The sequence below is a fragment of the Ictalurus furcatus genome, chromosome 15 (genome assembly GCF_023375685.1).
Source record: "Ictalurus furcatus strain D&B chromosome 15, Billie_1.0, whole genome shotgun sequence".
Taxonomy (NCBI): Eukaryota; Metazoa; Chordata; class Actinopteri; order Siluriformes; family Ictaluridae; genus Ictalurus; species Ictalurus furcatus.
This window is the reverse complement of record NC_071269.1, coordinates 16,843,542-16,860,574: the sequence shown is the minus strand read 5'-3', so window position 1 is coordinate 16,860,574 and position 17,033 is coordinate 16,843,542. Positions and strand designations below refer to the sequence as shown.

Below are 17,033 nucleotides of genomic sequence, written 5' to 3'. Positions count from 1 at the left end.
GGACAAATATCTGGGAGCAGGATATTGCAGAAAATTTTTTTTAAGTATTTGCAATCCAACATGATCTCAAGAGTAGCTTTTGAAAACATTGAAGAGACGTAGATAGACCGTTCCACATTCCTTGGAACAAAATTTTAAAAATAAATAAATAAATAAATAAATAAACTGTGTTCTTAATTTAAAATCACACACACACATTAGATGCAAAGTTTTCCAGATGGATTGATGTAACTATAAAACATCCTGTGATTTCCCAGCAGAGCAGATGAGGTTTCTAATCTACTGCAGTGTCAAACAAATATCTCTTCCTGAAAGCACAAACTATTTTTAAACTTATCAATGGCTGCAATTACTGTGCCAATGCCTAGGTGTCAACACTAGGAGTTAATAACACTAACCAGGTCTAAAGGGGAAAGGTCATGATCTGTTTTAAGAGAGCAAGAGTGTTTGCTCTGTGACTAAAATCAGATGGAGCCCTTTTTTTTTTAAAAAAAAAAAAAAAAGGTTAGATCAGTAAAATGAGAGGTCTAGTCTCTATAAAAGAAGAAATACACCACATGCATGAAGGTTGCCTTACACTCGTGAAGGATGAGTGTGGGACGTGACTCAGTAATCTGCATGGTCATGTGACTCCAGTGCCATCATCTCCTGGAACGTGCTTGTCTGCATGCCCCACACTGGCTTACCTTGATATGACTGGAAACTCGTCTCATCTCATTTTGGCTTTGCGCTAGGATGAAATAACTGAACTCTCCTTAGAAAAGAACGTGCAGCAGATGTGGCGTGATGTGATGCAGCATATAGTCACGTAGGCTTCTCTAAATAATCCATAAAAAATTTATTTTAAAGAAACAGGCAAAATACTGAATAACAATTTACCCAATATGAATTATTTTACACACTGCTAGGCCTGAAAATGTTAAAATCTTTTTCTTCAGTGTTGACACTTCATGAAAGAAATATTTGTCTTTAGGATGTAGAGCTGAGGCAGTTGCACACAAAGACATCAGTGTTTGAGTGGAAAGTGGATGGGGTCATCAGAATGTGACCATTCAAATCAAACCACATCACCAGTCCCTCACATCTCCATCTCTTTTGTCTCTTTGACCTAGGCTTTTAAGTTCATGGCATATAGCAAAAGACATCTTCACGTTGATTAATCAAGCTCTTCATGCACTGGAATTGGGATACTGTCAGACTGAGCGGTCCAGTACAGCTATGTAGAGAGTGACATTGTGTTTCCCCTTAGGAGAATCCGGCATTCCTTTATTCAAGTGGTCTAATTAAGACTTGGCATCAGTCTCCATTTCAAACTAGGTGAAATAGACAATGAGCCCATCACAAAGCATTAGTCTGAAGCCTGGACCGAAAGGTTCTGTGCAGTGGGCATGAGCTCTGTCATGGAGAGCAGAACACTGCTGCTCTGTTTAGGTACTGGCTTAGCATTCCTAGCAGGGTTGCCAAGTCTCAGCAAAATCTCCACACATAAAGATGTGAAACTAGACCAAAAAGCTTGGGAATTGGAAAGAAGATGAATCGTAATTTTTTCAGTCTTTGTGTGGGAAACAAATTCACTGTGCTGTGCACAAATGTTTTGATTTCCAAAATCTACAATATGCCTTTGAGAAGGCTGGCACCCCTAATAGCCAGCTAACATGCAATGACATGAAATGGAGTCAATATGGACAAAAGTGCAGACAAATTAACAAATGAACTGGATGTAGATAAAGTAGCCATTCAATATTTCATTTATATGTACAATAATATTTTTGCTATTGAATTGAGCTGTACATAGATACATATACAGCTTGTTATTCCTGGACTTTCCACTGACAGAACACATTAAGTCCAAGCTGACATTATTTGTTGTTTATAAGTCAACTTGTTTTGAGTTATTGAGGTTTGGATTAAACCCATTTAATTTAATGTCATGATACAGTAATAACAGTTTTAAATATATTTTCTTTGGCCTGTAAGTAAACTGAAATAAAATTCATGTATTTTCTTTTTATAAATACCTATAACAATGTCATGACATGATAATAGCAGTGTTGTGTTTTTCCTCTGACCTCCCTTCTGAGAAATAATGACTATTCAAATATGAATGTTTCATGTAACCCTTGCAAAATGTTACTAAAAATTAATTTCCTTTGAACATAAACAAAATGTGTGTGTGTGTGCTATTTATATCATATATTATTTTAAGTTAAAAACATTATCCAATACCAACTGGGTCTGTATGAAAATGTATTTGCTCCCGTAGTTACGAATTCCCCAAATCTATAAAAATTCATAATGGGGTTCAGCTGGACTAGACACAGCCAGGCCTGATTAATGAAAACCTGTTCAATCAAATCAACATTTAAATTGAACTTTTTCTACAGCTTGAAGTTGGTTAAAAGGTCTTACATCATCCCAGAAATGCTGAGGAAGAAGGTGATTGAAATACATCAGTCTGTGAAGGGTTACAAAGCTACTTCAAAGGCTATGGGACTCCAAAGGACCTAGTGAACCTTCTCAGAAGAGGCCGACCTTCCAAAATTCATCCAAGAGGACAGCAACTACTCATCCAGGAAGTCTCAAAAGAGCCAAGGACAACATCAAAGGATCTACAGGCCTGTCTTGCATCAATAAACTGTTCATGACTCAACTCTCAGAAAGACACTGGACAAAAACTGGTCAAGCATGGTGGTGGAAGTGTGATGGTGTGGGGATGCTTTGCTGCTTCAGGGCCTGGGCAATTTGTAGTAATTGAGGGAAACATGAATTCTGCTCTCTACCAGAAAATCCTAAAGGAGAATGTCCGGTCTTCAGTCCATAAATTGAAACTCAAGCGCAACTGGATTATGCAGCAAGACAATAATACAAAACACAGGAGTAAGTCGTAGTGCTAGAAGTAAGTGAAAGACTGATCTCCAGTTAGCAGCAGCGTTTGGTTGAAAATAATGTGAGGCCATCTGTCCGAAATTTGAAGTTGAACGGAAAGTGGACCTTTGAACAGCATAATGATCCTAAGCACACTAGCAAATCCACCAATGAGTGGCCAGAAGAAATGAAGGGTTATGGAATGGCCTAGTCAAAACCCAATTTTAATACCATAGAAATGTTGTGGGCAGGGTTGGGAGGGTTACTTAAAAATGTATTCTGTTACAGTTACAGATTACTTCATAAAAATGTCATCAGTAATGTAATTCAAGTATCACAATATGAAAGTAATGTAATCTGATTATTTTTGGATTACTTCAAGGTCACAAATGTAAATAAAGTCAAGAGAAGAGCAATATGATCTAAAATAGTTTTATTTAGAGCTTATTTTAGAGCTTAAAAACATGGTCAGTGTTTGTATTTGCCTTAATAAAAAGTCAAAAGATTAATTTCTTTAGTTTTAAATGAAAAAATTGTAATCCTGATAGTATCTGTAATCTGGTTACTTAGTTTTTTGACTTAACTATTATGAATTACAGCTTCCAGTTTTCTGTATCCTGATCATGTAACGCCGTTACATGTATTCTGTTACTCCCCAAACCTGGTTGTGGGGGATTTGAAAAGGGCAGTACATGCAAGAAAACCCTCGAATATCTTGCAACTGAAAGAATATTGCATGGATGAGTGGTCAGTTATGCAAAAAGCCTACAAGAAGTTATTTCTGCTGCAATACTAGCTTCTGAGGTCAAGGGTGTACTTACTTTTTCCACAGAAGAATATCACATCTATTGATATTTCTGTTGAATAAATGATTGAAAACGCTCATTTTCCTTGTGGTTTTGTTCAAGTATACTAACTTTATTAATAGGCACTGTTTCAAAGATGATCAAAAAAAATGGAACTCTAAATATCTATTTCTATTCTATATAAATAACCCATGGTTTGTGTTTTATTTTTTAAGAATTAATTCTGCATCTATCAGGCCTCGTCATTTTGAATACTCACATAATACATCTGCAGCAGGGAAAGACGCTGAGAGAATTGAAAAGCAAGAGGAAGGGTTGATAACCAAGGAGAGAAAGAGAGATAAAAACAGAGAAAGAGATTACTGAAACAACTTTAGTTTTTTGTGCTTAGAATATTAGAGGGGACTTTAAAATATTAGGGGGAAAGAAAAAAAAACTATAAAATTAGCAACTGAATATATAGCTGGACCCACTGACTTTTAAGTCTGCTAAAACTATAAATGAGATTACTGAAGCATTCCTGATGTTGTTAAGCATTGTATGTGTGGCGTACATCACAAGACATTTAGTCCAAGACCACTAACACCACTAATCCTTTACATCAGACATGCATGAAAAATGTGTTCTACTTCTACACATTAAGGTGGGAAGAACACTATTACGATTAGCGAGATGAGAGGGAACAGTTCATCAAAGAGGGAAAAGTTCATAAAAGAAAACAATATTCAAATAGCAGAAGTCACGCTGACGTCCCTCATTCTGAGCAATTTCGCAGAAAGCCTTGGAATGTATAAAGAATGAATAAAAGAACTACAGGCGAAGTAAACTGTTTCACAGAGGACATACGTAGTAAGGGAGGAGCACCTTCCTGCTTCTCTATTGTGAATGAGACCTGTCTACACACCCGGCTGGGTGCCTTATTTGGCTTATATACAATAATGCTGTTGTTATGAATCCTGCTGGGAAGGAGGATGCAGCACAGAGCAGCATAAACAGGAGCAGGACTCCCCATGAGTCTGGGGACTTGCTGCTGACACACTTCAGCATCCCCTGGTGGACTATCATCACACAACTTTAGTGACAGAGGCTGCAACATTCTACATATGGACAGCTAGCTAACATACAGCTGCAAGTACAGGGTACAAGGAAGTGTTAAAATGCATGCGTTGTCTCAAGCCTTGAATTTAGAATGAATCCTGGGAACTTTATGTTTATTTCCCATCTTGTGTCTCTTAGACTAGGGGTTCAGAAACTTTTTGTTGCCAGGAACCCCTTTAACTGTAAAATATATTTAGTACACATTTATTTTATGAACAGAATCCAACTATACAAATATGAAGCTCATTATCTAAATTTGTGCAATTATATTCAAGCTATTTATTACATCCATTCACAATATGCATTTTTAAAATTTCTAATTTTTTATCCCAACAACAACAGGCTATGGTAAAGAGGTGATTCCAGGAGCCCTAAGCAGTCAACATGCCTGATGGGACTTTAGGGAATCATTCATCCAGATGAATATAAATTACCCTCAGTAGATGGGGTCTAGTGTATTAACCCAGGGGTTCCCAAACTTTTCCAGGGCAAGGCCCCCCAAATGGCATTAACATTTGACCGAGGCCCCCCTTTTGCAAGATGTCTTTAAAACACATTAAAAATACACACTTCTGAATATATCCCCCTTTTTTATTAATAATTACATCTTACATCTTTACATTACATTATATTAGGAATTGATTGTGTGTGTGTGTGTGTGTGTGTGTGTGTGTGTGTGTGTGTGTGGTTGTCTGAGAGTGAGGATTTATTTTTCACACCAAATTGTTGAGGACCCCCGGGCGCCCCCTGGCGGCTCCCACTTTGAAAACCACTGTATTAACCTGCCAGGGGCTTGAATATTGCTACAGAGGCCCCTGGTCTGAGGAATTAGTGTTTTTAAATGCTTGGTTGTTGTTTTGTGAGCTGATATAGAGTAATATTGTTTGGAATGTGCAAAAACCCTGAGAACTGGGTTTGGAAAACTGTGATGCAAATGATACAATATTTAATATGAAATATGTTATGTTGCCCCTAGTGGACAAATAAGTGATAACAACGTCACGTAACTGAATTGAGATGTGTTTTAGTTGCTCTAACTAGTTTCAAACTTACTCTGTGTGTTAATGTGTATTATATTACACTTTAGATATTATTATATTACAATACAATATTATTTCATTATTTATATATAAATTGTATTATTTACAATACAATGTTATGTCAATACACATTGGGGTTCAAAAGTCAGAGCGCACTAGTGAAAATGCTTCTGTTTGGCATTCTTTTTCAGTTAAAACAAAGGTTTTCATTATAAATCACATTGTCAGCAATAACTTGAGTGAAATGTAGAACCTGATGATCCATGTTAGATCAAATCCATTGCCGTGAATCGTCTGAATACGTGCTTCAATGGAAGGGATAATACTCACGGTAAATCTGACTTTTTCAGTTAACATGGTCAATATCACAAATTTGCTTAAATTTAAATAGACATCTAGAAATTGTGCAACATCTTAAATATTAAATAGTCAACATGTTGCACATTTCCTTTTTTTTTGTTTTAGATAAGTTTCAAGATATATGTTTAATCTGTTTAAAAAACACACATTTTCAATGTGGTCTCAGATGTTTGGACCCCATCGTCTATATCTAGTAAACAAAGAAAGTCTGTTGTACTATAACATAAGAGTTTACATGAACAAAGATAACAAAGGCAGCATAACCAGCATAATTACCAGAAACATTTTTCTAATGATTTTAATCATCCATAAAATCAGTTAGCTCACAAATTCATTCTTTTAAGTATGTTTAAAACAAAATTTATATTAGAAACTCGAACAATTTATGTAAAGTAATGTCAGTGTTTTGATAAGTGCCTGAGTTACTTGATTTTGTGCTTGATTAATATACTTAAATATAATACAGCACATTAAATGTTCATTTAAAAATGTATGCAAGCCAGTGGAAATTGGATTGCTGTTTTTTTAGGGAAATGTCTCAGATTTCCAAACATAATCCAAACAAACGGCAAAATATCACACCATGATCTTTAGAGATATCTTTGTGTTTGCTGTTTAATGTTTTCTGATGCTAACAAATTTACTAGTCTCATCAAAATATTACCTACTGACTAAAAAATGTTCCAAAGATTTTGCCAATTATGTGTCTGTCACCATGGACTCAGTATAAAGACTCAGTGTTTAATACATAGCCAAAGCCATTAACTTTTTATCACTATATTAAATCATATGCAAGCAAGAACAAATTAGTGGCTTTCCCAGGACCACACAATTGACCTGTGCCCTGGCCATGTGCTCCAGCAAGCACACGTGTAAAACATGCTGTAATGGCCTGCTTTCAGAAAATTCTGTTCCTCTCTACAAGAGTACCTCCTGGCTGTATGCTTTCAGAGAGACTATATGAGATTCAATAAGCAATAAAGCAGAACAGGGTGTGCTGTTAAAGGAAAATTTCACAGGGGGTGTGAGGTGGCCCAGTGTAAAGTGGAGTTACTGTTACCACCACAAAGTTGATTATTTTCCAATGACAACAATTTGCCACTGTTGAACTATATAGCAAAAATAAAACTCATTAACCATGTTGAGCTATAAGCAATCTCTCAAGCCTCTCTTTGTTCCCCCTACCTTGAAGTTAATAAAACATAAAAGTGCAGTTTATCATGTTACAGAGAATCTGGACTGTTACTGTTACTCCTTCCATGAATGTTAAATAAACATCTCCTTACAGAAAAGGTTCACCATATCAACAATTTTCTTTGTTAAATAACACATTCCCTTTGTTATTAGCCTTGGATTATATGCTAAATTCGCTATTCAAGTCCCTGTGCATGAGTTAATATTGCAGAATTGATCATGTATTAGAACAAGTGTATTATGTGATTTGAATTACAGCCAGCAATACTGTCAGAGCAGTACTGACCATCAACACCTTCTGACCAATCAGATTTGAGAATGCAACAGCACTGTGGTATATTATATCTAAAGAAAGCTAAAGCTAAAGTGATATACAGTGCCCTCCACTAATATTGGCACCTTTGGTAAATATGAGCAAAGAAGGCTGTGAAAAATTGTCTTTATTGTTTAAACTTTTGATCTTTTGTTAAAAAAAATTCACAAAAAATACTCTGCGCTCATGGATATCAAACAATAGCAAACACAACACAGGTTAATCCAAAAACAAATATCTTTGTTAAATATAGGTGTGCAACAATTATTGGCACCCTTTTAGTCAATAATAGGTGCTACCTCCCTTTGCCAAGATAACAGCTCTGAGTCTTCTCCTATAATGCCGGATGAGGTTGGAGAATACATGGCAAGGGATCTGAGACCATTCCTCCATACAGAATCTCTTCAGATCCTTCAAATTTAAAGGTTCACGCTGGTGGATTCTCCTCTTCAGTTCACCCCACAGGTTTTCTATGGGTTTCAAGTCAGGGGACTGGGATGGCCATGGCAGGACCTTGATTTTGTTGTCAGTAAATCATTTTTGTGTTGATTTTGATGTATGTTTTGGATCATTGTCCTGCTGGAAGATCGAACCATGGCCCATTTTAATCTTTCTGGCAGAGGCAGCAGGTTTTCATTTAATATCTGTTGATATCTGATAGACTCCATGATGCCATGCATCCTAACAAAATGTCCAGGACCTCTGGCAGAAAAACAGCTCCAAAATATTAAAGAGCCACCACCATATTTAACTGTGGGCATGAGGTACTTTTCCATATGGCTACCTCTCTGTGTGCACCAAAACCACCTCTGACCTCCAAGCTGCAACTAACTTCTACAATTTTCCAGCTGTGATCATTGGAGATTTTTTGGCCACTCGAACTTACCCCTTGTTATGAATGACTAAGGGAATTTGGCCTATGTGTTACCTCATATTTATACCCCTGTAAAACAGGAAGTCAAGGTTGAACAATTTCCTGTTCCTAATCACCCACGTATACTAAAAAAAAATGTAATTATCAATGGGAATAAACGTCAAATATATTGTGTGCCAATGATTGTTGCACACCTATATTTAACAAAGATATTTTTTTGATAAAGCTGTGTTTTGTTTGCAATTGTTTGATATCTCTGAGAGCAGTGTATTTTTGTGAATTTTTTTTAACAAAAGATCAAAAGGTTAAACAATAAAGACAATTCCTACAGCCTTCTTTGCTCATATTTAGTGGAGAGCACTGCATGCGACAGTACAAACAGGAAGTGGGAGTCGAAGTTTATATTTTAGTGACTATTAAGTGTTTGTTTGCTTGCTCTCTCTCTCTCCTTCTCGCTCCTTTTCATGTTTAAATTGCAAAAAGTAAACTGCTTGTTATTCCCTTACCCATATTGATTGTTTTCTTGCTTTAATACACCAGATTAAGCACTAATTACCTAAGATCAGAAGCAGAAAACCTAGCAGATCACTGTAAGCCCAGTAGTGGAAATAAAATCAGTTATCCAAACAATTAAAAAAGCACAGTATTAACCCACAAAACTAATGATAATAAAGCAAGAGTCACAAATATCAATCACTGTCATCTTGTTTTCCCAAAATTGTCATGTTAGAGGCAATCGACTTGCCTGTAATCTCTGAGGAGCCTTTGCTGTGACCCTGATTAAAGGACAGAAATGGGATAACTGTCTCCAGAGAGAGGGAAAGATGAAGCTGAGACAAGCTTTATTGTATTAGCACAAGTGCATCTGTTTAACCCCAATCCTTTGCTGGCCTTTTTTTTTTTTTTCGATTTATGTGCAATGAGCCACTTAAATGCAAACAGCTGGGAACAAACTCCTGCCGTGTCATGGCTCAGGGAGCAGAACCGGACAGCAAAGCAACAGGCTCTACTGAACAACCATGTACCCATGTACCCATGTACATTATGTACATTACCCATATACCCATGTGCATTAAATATACTTATTCGCATGATTTGTACTGTATATTGGCAACACCAGGGAAGGAACACTTCATTTGAAATGTTTTGTTAGAGGACAGTCCTTCTACTAAGAGCTTTAAATATGTTCTGCTTACCATCTGCCCAACACATCAATTACTGTGTGTTATTTGCTTCGAAGGGTCCACATGTTAGCACTGTTGACATACACATAATGGACCTTCTGAGTCACTGACAGGGCTGCACAACAAAGACTTACCAATTAGCTTGTTTCAGTAAGTGCAGTGGCACACCTCATCTACAAAGATCAGGAAAAAAAAACAAAAACAAAAAAATCTATACAAAAATGACCAAGCTGAAGCTGTAGCAAATCCAGAAAACTAAAGAAAACATACGTATTTAAGGCATGCCCATATCCATTATTAACATATTTAATTTTATTACATTTCTCTGCTTTTACATAAGTGATAACCTCAGCTGGAGTATCACCACATATTAATAATAATGAAAAGCCAAGAAAATAATACTTCCTTCAATAACTTCAGAAATGTAGAGTAAGAAAAAAAAAAAAAAAGGGTACAACCCCAGACCTTCTTTCGAGCATATATTTCATATAATTGGACAATAATTATTGTTTAGAGTAGAGCATAAAATGTTCTCAACATGCACCTTTGTAGGTAAATAGGTGATAAGGTCCAGAAAGTGTACAATTGAGCGACAAGCGGCAACAAATGGTACAGCTTAGTACCCTTTTTTTTTCTCAAAGTGTAATTCCTCCTACATTTCTATTTAGAATCTATAGATTGTATCCTTTCCATATCCAAGCCATCAGATAGAGCAGTATGGACAAACCTTCCAAGGATAAACTTTAACACACTGCCAACAAATCAAGTATCCATCCAACTCCCATCAACCAAACACTTTGCATCCAACCCTGCAAATCTAGCACATAATGAGCATTATAAGGTTCACTGGGTTAAGACTGAATGGGAGATAGAAGCTTATAATATCAAAGTCTCATTTTCCAGGTGTTGTCCTTTGAGACAGCATCTGCATGTCAAAACTAGCCCAAACACTGCCTGTACCAATCTCATAATCTGCCCCCCCAGCCCAAATTCTATACACCATTCAATCCATATTTAACCATGTATAGTAGTATTACAGTGTAGTATTAAAATGTATGTTTTCTAAATAGATCTTTCACTGAGGTATATGAAATTGGCATATAATGTAATATACTATATATAAATATATAAATATATATACAGTACAGTAACATACTAGTTATGAGAATAAGTAGACCAATGCACTGATGCATTTCATGTGATCATACAGTATATTTTGTAGCAATATGAGATCACATGAACATGCTTTTCACCATGTTTATGCCCTCAAGTTGCACATGTGAATTCACCATGAATATACAGTCATGTGAATAAATAAGTACATTTTGTGGAAATTGTTGGCTTTTTTGACATATTTGGACAAGCAAACATTTGATCATCTTTGAAACAGTGCCTATTAATAAAGTCGATATACTTGAACAAAACCACAGGGAAAATGAACTTTTTCAATCATTTATTCAACAGAAATATTAATAGATGTGATATTCTTCTGTGGAAAAAGTAATTACACTCTTGGCCTCAGAAGCTAGTATTGCCCCCTTCAGCAGAAATAACTTCTTGTAGGTGTTTTGCATAAACGTCCACCAGTTTCTGACATCGGCTTGATGGATTTTTTAACCACTCTTCCTTGCAATATTCTTTCAGTTGCAAGATGTTTGAGGGTTTTCTTGCATGTACGGCCCGTTTCGAATCAAATAATAGTCAATTATTTGACTAGGCCATTCCATAATCCTCCATTTCTTCTTTTTGAGCCATTCCTTGGTGGATTTGCTAGTGTGCTTAGGATCATTATCCCGTTGAAAGGTCCACTTTTGGTTCAACTTCATCTTTTTGACAGATGGCCTCACATTATCTTCAAGTACTCTTTGATATGACGCATAATTTATAGTTGAATCAATGAATGCAAACTGTCCAGTCCCTGAGGCAGCGACGCAACCCTAAACCATAACATTTCCACCAGCGTGCTTCACTGTTGGTATGAGGTGCTTCTCCTGAAAAGCTGTCTTTGGTCTGCGTCAAACATGTCTGCTGTTACTGTGGCCAAACAACTCTATCTTTGATTTGTCTGTCCCGAGCACATAATTCCAAAAGCCTGGTCTTTGCGTATATGCTCATTGGCAAACTATAGTCTTGCTTTAATATTCTTTTTAGACAGAAAAGGCTTTTTCCTCCAATGCAGGTCAAATTTGTTTAATCTCTTTCTGATTGTAGAAGCATGCACTTTGACACCAGCAGTTGCAAGTCTTACTAGCAGATCCCATGAAGAAATTTTTGGGTTTTTGTGGACTTCACCTTTTTCCATCAGATGGTCTGCTCTTGGGCTGAATTTGCTGGGATGGCCAGTCCTGTACAAATTGGCAGTCATTTAAAATCTACACCATTTGTAGATGACTTTCCTTACAGTGGAATGATGTATTTCAAATAATTTGGAGATCTTTTTAAATCCCTTGCCAGACTCAAAGGCATCCACAACCTTTTTTCTGAAGGCCTTATAGAACTCTTTAGATTTTGGCATGATGACTCCACACACCTCAATAACAAAGGGAACACCAGACACTAGATATGAGATTGGTATAAATAAGACAGGTTCCACCTGCACTCCCTGAGCAGGTTCTAATCACTGGCACACAATCTTCAACACCTGGTTCGAATTTTATGGCTTTGAAGGTGTGATGTAGGGGGAATTACTTTTTCCATGTGACTGGTCTGCTTTTTTGTTCATTTAAAATGTGAAAATTACTACAAAATGTCAATTTTATGTGTCATTTGAAAGAGTGTATCAACTTTATTAATAGGCACAATTTCAAAGAGGATCAAATGTTTGCTTGTTCAAATATGTCAAAAAGGCCAACAATTTCCATAGGGTGTACTTATTTTTTCATGTGACTGTATGTTCACATTTATTAAAGAAAAAAAATGAACTACATGCCCTATATTAAGAGGTCAAAATAATTGAATCATGCGAAACTGCCAAATGTTGGGAAAAAACATGCACACATGAAAGTTGAAAAAAAAAGTGAAACATAACATGTGAATTGTTTAAAAACCACATAAGTAATATTCACTTTAATCATATGATTATTCACGTGTGAAATTCATGTGACTGTTCTGTAAGGTTAATAATTAATGCAATCAGTTGATCTACTTTACGTGCATTAGATTGCTACAATTCATTTTATATATGGCAAATGTACAGTCTTTAAAAAAATCAGCCTTCTGCAGCACTTCATAAGTAAATTAATCATGTACATGCAGCAACTATATATAATGCTCTAGGATGCATTATAGGACACAGGTTATAATAATATTATTGAAAGTAAAATAATCTTTTCCATGTAATTTCAGAATATGCTGTCTGTATTACTGCCTTCTGCTTGTATTTTTCTCTATCTGCTGTCTATCTGAGCATCTCCAGTATTGAGGATATATTTGTAATTATGTAATCATAATTATACAGCACTGTGAAGTCTGTTATTTTATGCTACTGCATTCCTGTAAAATGCTAACTTTTGAAACCAATTCCACCTGTGATCATGAAATAATCTGAATGTACATCTGAGAAAGAATAGTGAGACAGGAGTGCTGTAAATGTATTGACAGAGTTTTAACCAAACATCAAAAGGACACAGCTACACTGGCAGGGCTCAACCGGATATTTGACTAGGAAAAACAAACACATGTAAATAGGATTAAAGCGCCTCATCTAATTACACCATGAATCCAGGCCTGCTCTGCTCCCCGGGGCATATTAAGCAGACAAACCTGCACTCGTCATGTCAGTATGTCTCTCTCAGCTCCATGCAGTTACAATGCAAAGGTTTCAGAACATCAACAGAACAGGTGGGGGTAAATAAATAATTAAATAGACTTTAAAAAGTCAATTTAAAAAAACTTACTGCTTTGTTAGTGGGTCCACCCACAAGACTGGTGGTCTCACAAGGGTGGCAGATGGGCAGTTTGGAAAGGTCCGTGGCACTCATGATGCTGGCAGGAGTAAAAAGAAAGAAGGACAGGGATGCAGAGTTGGAGAGAAAGGAGAGGGATGGGTGTGTGCAGCTGCCTGTTTTCCCTGCAGAAATGATAACTCCCACACCACATCATCAAGCTCCTATTCATAACACACACACACACACACACACACACACACACACACACACATACACAGACTATCAACACTCTTACCATTCATAATAAATACGTAACTAGCAATCTCACCTAATTTTTTTTTTTTCTGTAAATCCTTACACTTCTTCAAATCTTCATGTACTTGCTTCATTTTAGGCAACATAAAAAAAAAACATTTTAAATTGACAAATTTTTAATACAACCCAAATGGTCCATATTTTACATTATAAAATAAAGTTTAAAGTGGAACTACTTTCATGCAGAATTCATGGGGAGAAAAAACTTTTGCACTTACATATAACATGATCATGAGTAGCAGTAGTGTAGGTTTTGTTGCAAGCCTCAAGCCTTACAAAATATTTACGACTAAAAAGACCAGAAGATGGCAGCAGTAGATGGACTCAGTACATTCTACATGTTTCTATGCAAACCTGGCAAGAAACAAATCCTTTAAATCATAGACAAGAAAGAAATGTATTGCATAAACAATAGAAGCTTATATCCTTCATATTTTACTGTATATGCTGCATATTTTATGAACTGTTCATTAGAACTCCTTTGGATACAAATATAAATGTCACACACATTGGAGGAAACCATTTCAGACTTCATCAAGCTGTGAATAAAGGTTTTGGCAAAAAAAAAATTTTTTTTTTAAATGCTTTGTTAGACAGAGCTGTGGGTTTTATCATTAATATTTCAAAGCCACCATACATAATGTATGATGTCGATCATAATTGCACATATTGATCTTGTCTTCTGAATAGTATTGATTTTTTTTGTGTGTGTTTGTCACATAGGCCACTTATGCTAGACCATGCTGAAAAATAGCTTCTTGTAATATTTCTGGAAACAGTGATAGATCAGCATTGATTTAACTATGATGTTAAAGGAGAAAACTTAAATCAATTGCACCACTATTAAAAAAAATTATATAAAAAAAGAAATAACATTTAAAAAAAAAAAATGGCACATTTCAGCCTAATGGGGACTTCGTCAGGACAGAAACCTGTAATTTGACACAGTGACACATTGGCGGTGTTTAACTTTGTCAATGCCAAGTTGCAATTTAGTTCAATTAAAGTGCATTCAGCGCTATGATGCATTTCTGTTTTGACAGTAAAACTTGTCCTTCAGGTAACTATTATTCCTATATTTATATAAAGTATTTTTATGAGTTATATATAAAAAATAGTTTTTTAATACCTTTGTATTGTGCTTTGTATGTATGACAAAGCATTCAGTTTGAAGATTTTCTCCAGCTTGCTCAAAGGGGCTTTGCAAGTATTCTTACATATCTGAGCCACAAGGGCAGTGGTGGCTCGGTGTTTAAAGGCTCTGGGTTACTGATCAGAAGGTAAGGAGTTCTGCCAGGACTGCCAAGCTAACACTGTTGGGCCCTTGGGCAAGGCCCTTAACTGGCAATCGCATAAATGGAAATGCACAAATACACAAATGGAAATGGAAATATCTAGTAGTGTTCATTTCAGTGTTCAGTGCGCAATGGATTTCTGATCAGAAGGCCAGGGGTTCAAGCCCCAGCACCGCCAAGCTGCAACTGTTGGGCTCTTGAACAAGTTCCAGGGGCTGACCCTGTGCCAAACTTCCTACCAAGTTGGGATGTGTGAAAAAAAGAATTTCACTGTATTGTAATGTATATATGACAAATAAAGGCATTTTCTTCTTTACTGACTGTAAAATAGTGTAGTGAAAGAACCATAGATGCAGGAACAGTATTAAGAAGGTACTACAATGGTAAGAGCAGTATGTACAAGTGTGTGTGCGCGTGTGTGTGTGTGTGTGTGTGTGTGTGTGTGTGCAATAAACCCATTTAGCTCCTTTCCATCTACTCATGTAGTTTTATCACAAATAAGGAGCCAAAAATTATGTTTTGTTTTGTTGTTTTGCATGTACATGTCCTCCCTGTGTCAACATGGGTTTCCTCTGGATTCCCTGATTTCCTCCCACATCCCAAAACAATGCTGCTAAGTGCATTAGTTACTCTAAATTACCTGTAGGTGTGAATGAATGTGTGAATGTGTGTGTATGGTGCCCTGCAATGAACTGGTGTCCCATACAGGGTGTATTCCCACCAAAAATTCCTACAAGTGTTTATTTTTAAAAAATTTTTTAGCACTGACCAGCATGAACCAGTTGCTAAAGATAAATGAACAAAAGAATTGTGCACATAACTCATTAGTATAAGAGATATACAAGCAACTCATTTAGCTTTTTTTCAGTGCTGAACGATTTGACATTCCCCAGTGTTGTAATATGCAAAAGAGTGCAGAAGTTTGCATACCCTAAGGACAAAATGGAGACGTCAACAAAATGCATGATATACCAAAAAGACATGTAGTGTGTTCGGTTTTACTGTTTGATTTAAAGAATAGAGTTATAAAAGAGTAATGATTCATAATCCCACTATCGGTTGTTACCCAGAAGAGCTTGGATTTCATTTGTGTCTAGTTCTTCGGAGGCTATAATCTCTGGATTGATCATTAGAGGTTTAACTCTACATCTGGATTTCCGTAAAGCTGCTTTGTTGCCATGTCTATCGTTAAAATCACTATATAAATAAAATCTTATTTAATTCAATGTAATGGTTTTTTTTAGCTTGGTTGTGATTTTCAGTTAATTGAGTGCTCCTTTCCATCTATTGTTGTAAGTCGTTTGAGCCAAAAATATGACTTGTTTCTGTGATTGTGCATGCAGTTGGTTGATAGTGTCGATAAATGTTTTCACAGTCCATTTGGAAGCACAAGAAGACCCAAGTAGTAACCATATAACTAGAAAGCCTACCAGGAAGCAGGTTTATGAGCATGAGTGCTCCCCTGACGTAAACGTTGTGTTTCTAGGTGTGAGCGTGGACTTTGTTGAGGTGGACAGACAAGAGACAGAGTCCTGTTTCCTTTGTGTGACTATGTGAGGTGACTGATTTATAGTCCAGAGCATGGAGGTAAGGGCCACTCATATATATATGGGGGCAATTACAGTGACAGTGCAGCGTTTACAGCCGAAAAGAAACAAAGCTGGGTGTGAGCATTACCCCTTTTCTGCACATGACAACAGCCTCATAAAGCGTGATGGATCTTCAGCCATAAGCCTCTGTGCTAGTCACCTCCATCCCACCCACTGGAATAAACTGTCATTAAGTAGGGGCTCATAAACCGC

The 17,033-nt window shown here is 36.5% G+C and overlaps 1 protein-coding gene across 1 annotated transcript in view; it reads right to left on the bottom strand.

Moving 5' to 3' along the window:
- The window catches only part of slc2a1a (solute carrier family 2 member 1a), a 35,140-nt gene extending 21,433 nt beyond the window's left edge, over positions 1–13,707 (bottom strand). The window contains exon 1 of the mRNA XM_053643699.1: positions 13,631–13,707. The gene's annotated coding sequence lies outside the window, so the exon portion shown is untranslated. The remainder of the gene's footprint in view (positions 1–13,630) is intronic.
- Positions 13,708–17,033: the final 3,326 nt, after the last annotated feature.